Source organism: Mytilus edulis, chromosome 3 (assembly GCF_963676685.1).
Source record: "Mytilus edulis chromosome 3, xbMytEdul2.2, whole genome shotgun sequence".
In the NCBI taxonomy this organism is placed as follows: domain Eukaryota; kingdom Metazoa; phylum Mollusca; class Bivalvia; order Mytilida; family Mytilidae; genus Mytilus; species Mytilus edulis.
In genome coordinates, this window is record NC_092346.1 from 61,912,771 (window position 1) to 61,922,106 (window position 9,336).

Here is a 9,336-nt window from a genome sequence, read left to right on the forward strand (position 1 = left end):
TTTGTTTTCATTCAGGACTAACTTTGCATGAATATATTTTAAATTGGTTCTTATTTTTGCATTTAAGTAGAATTTTCAATGTCACTGGGTCTTTGGATTGTATGAAACTTAAGTGTATCCGATAGGGTAAGACAAAATCGCTGACATACAAGAATTTGACCCAGTGAATCACAACGTTTATAAACCTGAAATAAAAAAGCTGTCTTCCTTTCTTACTTATTTTTTGTTGTTACATGTATATGTAAAAAAAAAAAAAAAAACACAATTAGAGCGTCGCCCTTACTTTTTGTTTTTGATCATATTGAGGAACAACTCATTCTTATTTCAAGGAGTTACTCTTTGAAAATGTAGTGCACCAGAAGTGGTATCGAATCAGTGGAAGTAATAAACGTATCGTATGATTCGTTCGCACAACAGGTATAACCAAAAAAAAACTTATGTTCACCATATAATAAATTCTCAATCTGATAACAGAAAATATTTGTATGAATGAATAATATCCATGTGAGTTATGTAAAATCGGGATTTCGGCGGTCAGTGGAAAAATCGGAAACCATATGCACTAACTAACATCCACTAAGAAGAAAATGTATAAGATCGATATTAAGCCTGTAAAAGGCTCGTCTTATTCATACAAATTACATAATCTTAGCATCAGTAGTTTTAGTAGTTTTTATCATAGATTCAATTTTGACCAAATGTGAATGTTCCAGACGAGTTCAATTCTGAAGAGTACATTGCGCCACAAATGAAGCCTATCCCCACAAGATGCGGATCTTAGGTTTTGAAAAGTGATCCCCTGACTAGGTAATGTTTTGAGTTGGACATGTAAAATGTCTATGCAAAAACAATATAAGTAGGCCCATGAAGGGGACCAGATCATTCATATATAGATTTCTAATTTGACCAACCATATTAGATTGCTTCTTGCTTCCTGTAACAATTATTTCATGCCAATTCAAGACGAAAAAAATAACGATTAGAATAATTCGTAGATTATGCAAGGTAAGTCAACCGGGATGAGGGGCGGAAAATGTACACTGCCACAGGAAAACGATGAAGTGCTACTATATCTAAATGTCTGTTTGAAATATGTCACATTCGCTATCATATATTATAGGGTTATTGCATGAATATTAGGGAATATTGTCCAGAAATTTTATATTGCACGAGCTTGCGAGTGCAATATATGTTCTACGAGGGACAATACTCCCTAATATATTTATGCAATAACCCTTTTATTGTATAGCAATAAAATATTTAAAAGTAAAAATTGGTTTAAACTAAGATTTTGTCGTTGATGACGTCATGAATTTTGGAAGATTTATTGCACTAGTGCAATATTAGAATTTATTGCATGCTAACTTTTGGTTACTTTCTGTGGGAAATATTATATTGCTATACAATAGTATACCATATTGCCTAATTATTATACTGTATTGATGTTAAGGTTTCAAATTGTGTGTTTCTAGTTGTGCGACAACATGAGATCAGATGCCTTATTTTGCCTTCTATGATAATGTCATGACCGGAATTTGATCGTTTAAATATCATTGATATAGGTGGTCGTAATTTCATAGCAATTATAGGTTAAGTACTATGAGTGCGAGTATTCTTTCAAAGGTATAATGTTGTTTTTGGTATGTTGGTTTGTACTTGTGTTTTTGGAATGAATAAATAGAGATGTGGAATATAAATTATGGGGAGAAAATAAATTAAAAAAATACAGAAATCCGAGGAAAATTCTAAACGGAAAGTCCCTAAGTAAATGGAAAAATCAAAAACTCAAACACACCAAACCAATGCGACAACTCTCCCAAAGAGACCAAGTGATTCAGAAATTAACAACTATACGTCAGCATACGGCCTACAACAATGAGCAAATGCCATACCACATAGCTATGTGACAAATGTAAAACAATTCAAATGATAAAACTAATGGCATAGGTTATGTACAAAATAATAAATGAAAAACCAATGTTACACAGGAACAAACGACAACCACTGAATTTCAGGATCCTGACAGGCACATACAGAATGTGATGGGGTTAAACTTTTTGAAGGCACCAACCCTCTCAATTGGACAGTCTTGATACAGTACAACATAAGAATAAACTATAAAATCAGTTTATCTCATCAGATGGGTTAAAACAGAAATACATCTTACAAAAAACCAAAGTGGACGTGGACGGCTACTTATACATGACCACAACAAAGACAATAAGTGTAGATCTGTGAGTATTCACAGTTACTGACAACTAGATCCTATAAAAACAAATTAAAAAAAAAATATGCATCTACTACTAAAATTTGATGACTTTCATATAATATTCCATGTTTGATCATGATACTTCAATCATACAAAATAAAACGTCTTTTTTTCATATTTTATAAGTTAAATTGATAAGTACCTTTTAAAAGTACACTATAAAAACAAATTAATCACTAACAAAACATATTCCCGATTGTCCCACAAAATTTCATAAACTTTTTTACCTGTAATTTCATAAAGTGGGACAATCGGGAAGACACCCTTAGTACAGACATTTTCTTATGTAGATAATGGTAGCTTAGACCTTGTATTATAGTAAGCTAAATCTCTGGGACTTCAACACAACTACAAAAATAACAAAAGAGATCAGATTATTATATAAAAAAGAAGATGTGGTATGATTGCCAATGAGACAACTATCCATAAAAGACCAAAATGACACAGGCATTAACAGCTATAGGTCACCGTACGGCCTTCAACAATGAGCAGAGCCCATACCGCATAGGACAGGCACATACATAAATAATGTGGTGGGGTTAAACATGTTAGCGGGATCCCAACCACAACCCTCCCCCTAACCTGGGACAGTTGTATAACAGTACAACATAAGAACGAACTATAAAAATCAGTTGAAAAAGGCTTAACTCATCAGATGGACAAAAAATACAAGTGGACGTGGCCGGGTACTTATACATCCCGACACAAAAAGACACAATGAACAGATCTGAGAGTACTCGCAGCTATCTGAAAGGTAGGTCAAAGCCACTAACAACTAATAAAAAAAATCATGCATCTAAGACTAAACTATCAATCCGTACACATCCAACATCACATGGATTTAGTGTAAAGACGTCATAAACAGCCCGAGAAAAACAGGACCTTGTGCAATGCCAAGTTACGGGTATCGACAGATTGTAGATCCATGAATATGTATATGTATATAACATACTAGTAATATTTAGTTGGCTTTTAATTTACTGATAACAAAATCAATATTTATACCAATAAAAACAATATTCAATGATCTTATTACAGTGTTGAATAGGTAACCTTTTAGACTAGGTTTATTTGAAGGAACGACAAGTTTACATGGATCATTTCTAAATTTCCGGGCACGGTTAACAACATTTCCGTAAAAATGAGGATGTGCTATCCCGTTTGAAATAAGTTTTCTACAGGTACAACCAAACTTTAAAACCAAATCTTTATATTTATGGAAAAATTTAGTAAAGGTTTTAAGTAATTTATGGTAACGATATCCCTGGTTTAATAATTTACCAGTAATAAATAGGTTGCGTTCGTTAAAATCAAAAACGTCACAACAGACACGGGCATAGCGAACAAGTTGTGAAATATAAACACCGTAAGATGGTGCTAAAGGAACATAACCATCTAAAAATGGAAAATTAACAATAGGGAACGAAAAATCGTCTCGTTTGTCGTAAATTTAAGTGTGGAAATTCCCGTTTAAAACCGAAATATCTAAATCCAGAAAAGGACAGTTATTACCGAATAAATTTGATTTATTTAAAGTAAGTTCCTTAGGGTAAATTTCAGCAGTATTTTGAGAAAGTTCTTGATTATTTAACGAAAAAATATCATCAAGATAACGATAAGTGTTGTTGAATTTATCAATTAAATGCAATGTCGACGGGTCTTTACTGAGTTTAGTCATAAACTGTTATTCGTAACAGTACAAAAACAAGTCTGCTATTAAAAGGGCACAATTAGTGCCCATAGGAATACCTACAACCTGTCAATAAACTTTGTTGCCGAAACGTACATAAATATTATCAAGGAGAAAATTAACAGCTTCAATCATCTCATCACACCTCCAGTAAGTTTACCTAGCATATTTACCTTTCTCATTAGAGAAGAAGGCTTTCAATGAGTTGCAGCAAATATATCTACATTCAGCTTCACCAAACGACCATTTAATTGAATAGGAAAGTTTTGTTTAATAAGATAGTGTGGAAGTGAAGTGTAAAGAGTAGAAAAATCAAAACTATTAACAGAATCAAAAGGACCATCAAAAGCACGTAATTTATCTAAAACATCCAAAGATTTTTTTACACTCCAAAAAGGGTTTATACCACTATGTTCATATATTTTATTACAATAGATTATGATAAGCTCTTCAATAGTAGTTAATGAACTAGTTAAGAGCACTGAAAGATTAGTTGTAGAACACTTACTACAGGCCGAGATGAAACGATATTTAAATGTTTTTTGTGAAGTTTAGGTAGCCAATACATAGTAGGAACTTTTAAATATTCAGATATAAGGCTTTTGTAAGTGTACTCTCGGGTGTGTTATATTTAAAACATCCGATTGCATTACAGACTATGCCCATTTAAAAAGCAATAAAGTACACAATAGTTTAACTTTAAACATATTTTTAAAGGACTTGTGCGTATTCTCCTATAAGTCAGTTTTTTTTTAGTTCAATACACGTTCGCCGACACTGGAGAAATATATTTTTCATTCAACATTCCGATCCAGGAAGACACCTTTGTAAATAATCAATAATATTCGTTGATTTATTGTTCACAATAAAAGTCGAGGGTGACAAATAATTGCTAAGGTGTAAAAATGTTATTTTGTGTTATATGGTGTACTGTCCCCCTAAAGTAATTTGTTTATCAATTACATTTGATGATCATGTATGTCATCAATTTTGACGAATTATGTTGTAGCACCACATCTATACAATTTGTTTTGATAAGGTTCTTTATGTACAGTTTGACATCTAATAAACAGAAGAATGCCTTACTTTCTTAAGACTTAAGACGATTTGATGCTTGACAAATAATAGATATGAGAAGATGTGGTATGAGTGCCAATGAGACAACTCTCCATCCAAGTCATAATTTGTAAATGTTAACTATTATAAGTTAGGGCCTCAGGGAAAATTAGTTCATTGTAACTAACTGAGTTTACCCTCTTTAAATAAAGAATTTATTATTATTATATTATAACTACTATCTTCAACACGGAGCCTTGGCTTACAAAGAACAGCACGCTATAAAGGGTCCGAGAAATGACTAATATAAAAATCATCCAAACAGAAAAACCAACGGTTTATTATATAAAACAAAGACACAAAAAACACTAATGCACAACATCGACAAACGACAATCACTGAACATCAGGTTATATAGGCCTATATGATAAAAAACATTTTATTTATGCATATTGTATAGACATATGTCTAATGTTAAAGTCTTTATGTTGAAGATGTCTTTTTGATGTTTGGGTTGCTTATTCATTAACCTGTACTACACATTTTGTTTCAAACTGATGAACTGAAGTATTTATGAAATTATACATTGAGCACGATATACAATGGATGCATAAACCATTTGAAAAAACAAAATTTGGAGCAAAAGCAATAAGAATTGCACCAAAGACTTTAATCGATATTGTTCAATGAAGAAGTAAAAGAATGCCTATCTTTTTAGACTCGAGACAATTTGGAGCTTGACACAAAGTCATGTCTACTATTGGAGTCAAACATGAAGAACATTAATTTATGTCTTTTTTTTGTTCGTGTTGTTTGGGTTGTCGTAGCATTGAAGTATTATTCCATATCTACATGTATATCCTTCTGTTTATACTTATGAATTGAACTAGAAAGATAGTTATAAATCGCTATTTAGAGCACGATACTCAACGGATATAAAACATTTGAATTAAGTTAATGAACTGCGCCATACACTTAATTCGATATTGTATAGTCAGGACATTGATAATATACTGTTATATATATGCAATCGTGCTTGTTTATAGTAGGAACAACAAAGAAGGAATATTAACTCATCAGTTTAATCATATTAAACAACAACATTATAAATAGTGAAACGGAGATTCCTGCTCCCGATCAGTAGCACTTTAATGGAAACCAGCTTTTCCTTTGGTGTTCTTTTTTTCAGTATCCTAAAAAATAATGATATATGAATTATTCATTGTATCTATTTAAATATGACATTCGACAGCCTATCAGTCTACATTTGTATTTCAAGGAAATAGATAGAGACAGGCATCTTTGCTAGCCAAGGATTGTGGTCCAGTAAGCCTTGGCTAGCGAAAATGAGAGACAAATTAAAAAACTTTTATTCATTATTATTATCATTGTTGACATTGAGAACAAAGTAGAAGTAAATTTCGCCATCTCTTATAAAATAAAACTTTCTAGTGAGATATGGAGCGAATATTAATTAAACGTTGCATATAACTGACCAAAAGGACCAGTCTATATAAGTAAGAGACACAAATACTTAACATGCTAAGGAGAAAGAACGATTTCAGCCTACAAGCTGATTAGAAATACCAATAAACAAAAAATGCAAGCTAGATTTTGAATCAAAACATTCGTTTGAATGGCGAAAAATTTTTGTGGAGAATTGTTTGTTTCAATCGTTCTGTAATTCAAGTGTAAGTTTTAAAACATTAGTGCGGTTATCTTCATTTAAACTTTCTATGAATGAAACTTTTGAACTACGTGTAAAGATCAATTATATTTAAAAGAAAACTTTTATCCATTCATTCAATTTATGAAAGTTTTTACTTCGAAATCATTGATATAATAAAGTTGAACGCAAACAATTTATGAAATATACTTTAAAAGTGTTGGATATCTCACTGCCATTTGAGATTAGGCAAAACATGTTTTCCCTTTTTAAGGAATTGAACAAACAACTTACCACGGACGACATGTACAGATGGTCGCCTTACAACACTGCGTACAGCATATTTAGGGTAGACATTTGGTCTGATTACTCTTACACCACGTCCTCTTCCGCCGAGACGTAGACGATAATAGTCATCATCTATATCAAAACGATCGTTATCACCATAGTAACCATATTGAAATCCAAAGGCAACGGCGACACACAACAAAATGATAAGTGCTTTAATCATGGCGATTTTATATCTGAAATTTGAAGAAAAAAACATGAGAAATAATATATCACAGTTAATTAACCAATGGAAACAATTCAAGGTGACACGTCAGATACTAAATGTCTTGGACTTTGCTATAGTTCTTAGCATTATTATTTGTTTAGACATAGAAGGTGTCCTGAAAAAATCAATAAATTGTTTTGATAGTGGAAGGAATGATTTTCACTGAATCGCCCGAAAGAATTTTTTACAAACTAATTCTGGTTTTACTATATGAAATAAAAACAGTAGTTTTGATTTGGTACTAAATAAAAGCTTAATTCTACAATAGTTAAATTTTACCAGTTAGAACATTTTCTTAAACCATGTTTAATATACATTAGCTGGGATATTTCTATCAGTTATTAGTGACTAAATTTGAACATGCAATATTCTCTTAAGACTATTAAACTTACTTGCTATTTCAGTCTGGATAACAGATTGCATTTACTCTGAAAATAAATGTTTATATAGCATTGTGTAAACCTGTAGATAAATCATCCACCTTGTCCACCAGACCAGACAATGGTCACTTTTCGTGAAAAATTGCGTAATAATTTCAATTTTGATTGACATACATAATTTAGTATGTCCTAACGCTAATCAGAGTCTGTTTGTTACAGTAGTCCCATTGTTATTGTTAAATACCTACATGTTGTACTACATACTAAATGTATGATGTTGTTATTGGTTTTGGTAGGCGGCTTACTTATGTAGTAATTGCACCTTTAAACTCAATGTATGTAAAATAAGGGGATAAGCTACCAATTGTTAAATCATATGTTCCGAGAGGCAGGGTCTCTTTCCCCTGATTTCATTTCTCAATATATGACAGTTTTGCTTTCAACGTCATTCTAACTTAAACTCAAATTCATAGTATCATAGCTTGTGTGGACTTGAAGATCCATACAATATCATGGAATATTTAATAACATTTTAAACAATATATGCATACCTCAAATAGGATCAAAGCTGTAATTTTTATGATTTAGGGGGAACAAGTATTTGAATAAATGAGAATGTTATTCATAACTCAAACCAGAATTTTATCGGAAACCAAAAGTTATAATTGCCATTTCGAAACAAATTAATTCATGATGGTCAGCGATTACCTTCGGTACAATCGATTACACACAAAAAAAGAAGCATGCATACTTTTGATAACTGTATCAGAATTGTCTCCAATAACAATCAATAAAACTGAACACGGATTCTGATATTACGGAAGGAAGTTAAATCAATGACAAATATTTTAAATAAATTATTAATTCTAATAAATAATTAAATTTCAGTAATTTTGACCAATTTTATAATTTAATCGTTTAAATGAAGCAGGTACTGGAAAATTGCTCTAATGTTGTTTTTTTTTACAGTTCTTGTTTTGATGCTTTTACAGTGAAACGATGATATGCGAAAGTTTGGTTGAAATTGGTGCAGTAGTTTCAGAGGAGAAGATCATTGAAAAGGTTAACGACTACGACAAATGACGAATACGGACACCATGTGATGGCCATACTTGACATGGACCTAGGGGCCTGGTAGGCTAAAATAATCAACAACAAAAACACGAAGTACTGATCGAAGTTCCTGAAAGCTTTGTTATAAATCATGCTTGTCAAACTTAAAATATCAAAAGTAGAAAAATTTCATAAACCATCTGAGAAAACATGACCTTGTTTAACGTGTTTAATGTGCGAAGTAGATGCCGGAGATAAAACCACTAGCGTTTATAATTGTATAGCAATACATATTTACTAATATTTTATTTTTTAAAAGAATAATACCAGCAACATTCTGTATATGTCTGTCCCAAGTCAGAAGCCTTTGGTTTTGGTTGACGTTGGTTGACGTCTTTCATATTTATTTCTCTCATTTCTTAGATTGTTTTGTTTATAAATTCGACCGTTTCTCCATTGAATCATTTCATATTTTTTCACATGTTATGGCCTTTTATAGCTGATTAAATACGGTATGGATTATTTTCGTTTTACTAGGCCGTACGGTTTCCTTAAATTGTATACAAACGCTCATTGAAATCTAAAACATATACTCTTCTTCAAAAGACTAAATACTATAGTAATTTTTTTGTGTAAAAAGGGGATAAGAGGGTGGTGCGGGCGGAC

At 31.8% G+C, this 9,336-nt stretch overlaps 1 long non-coding RNA gene across 1 annotated transcript; it reads right to left on the reverse strand.

Annotated features, from left to right (window-relative positions):
* Positions 1-6,078: 6,078 nt before the first annotated feature.
* On the reverse strand, positions 6,079-8,171 carry LOC139514914 (uncharacterized). The gene is made up of 3 exons (XR_011662750.1): positions 7,630-8,171; positions 6,976-7,205; positions 6,079-6,208 (listed from the first exon to the last, which is right to left on the reverse strand). It is a non-coding gene; the product is annotated as an uncharacterized lncRNA (long non-coding RNA).
* Between the last annotated feature and the right edge of the window lie 1,165 nt (positions 8,172-9,336).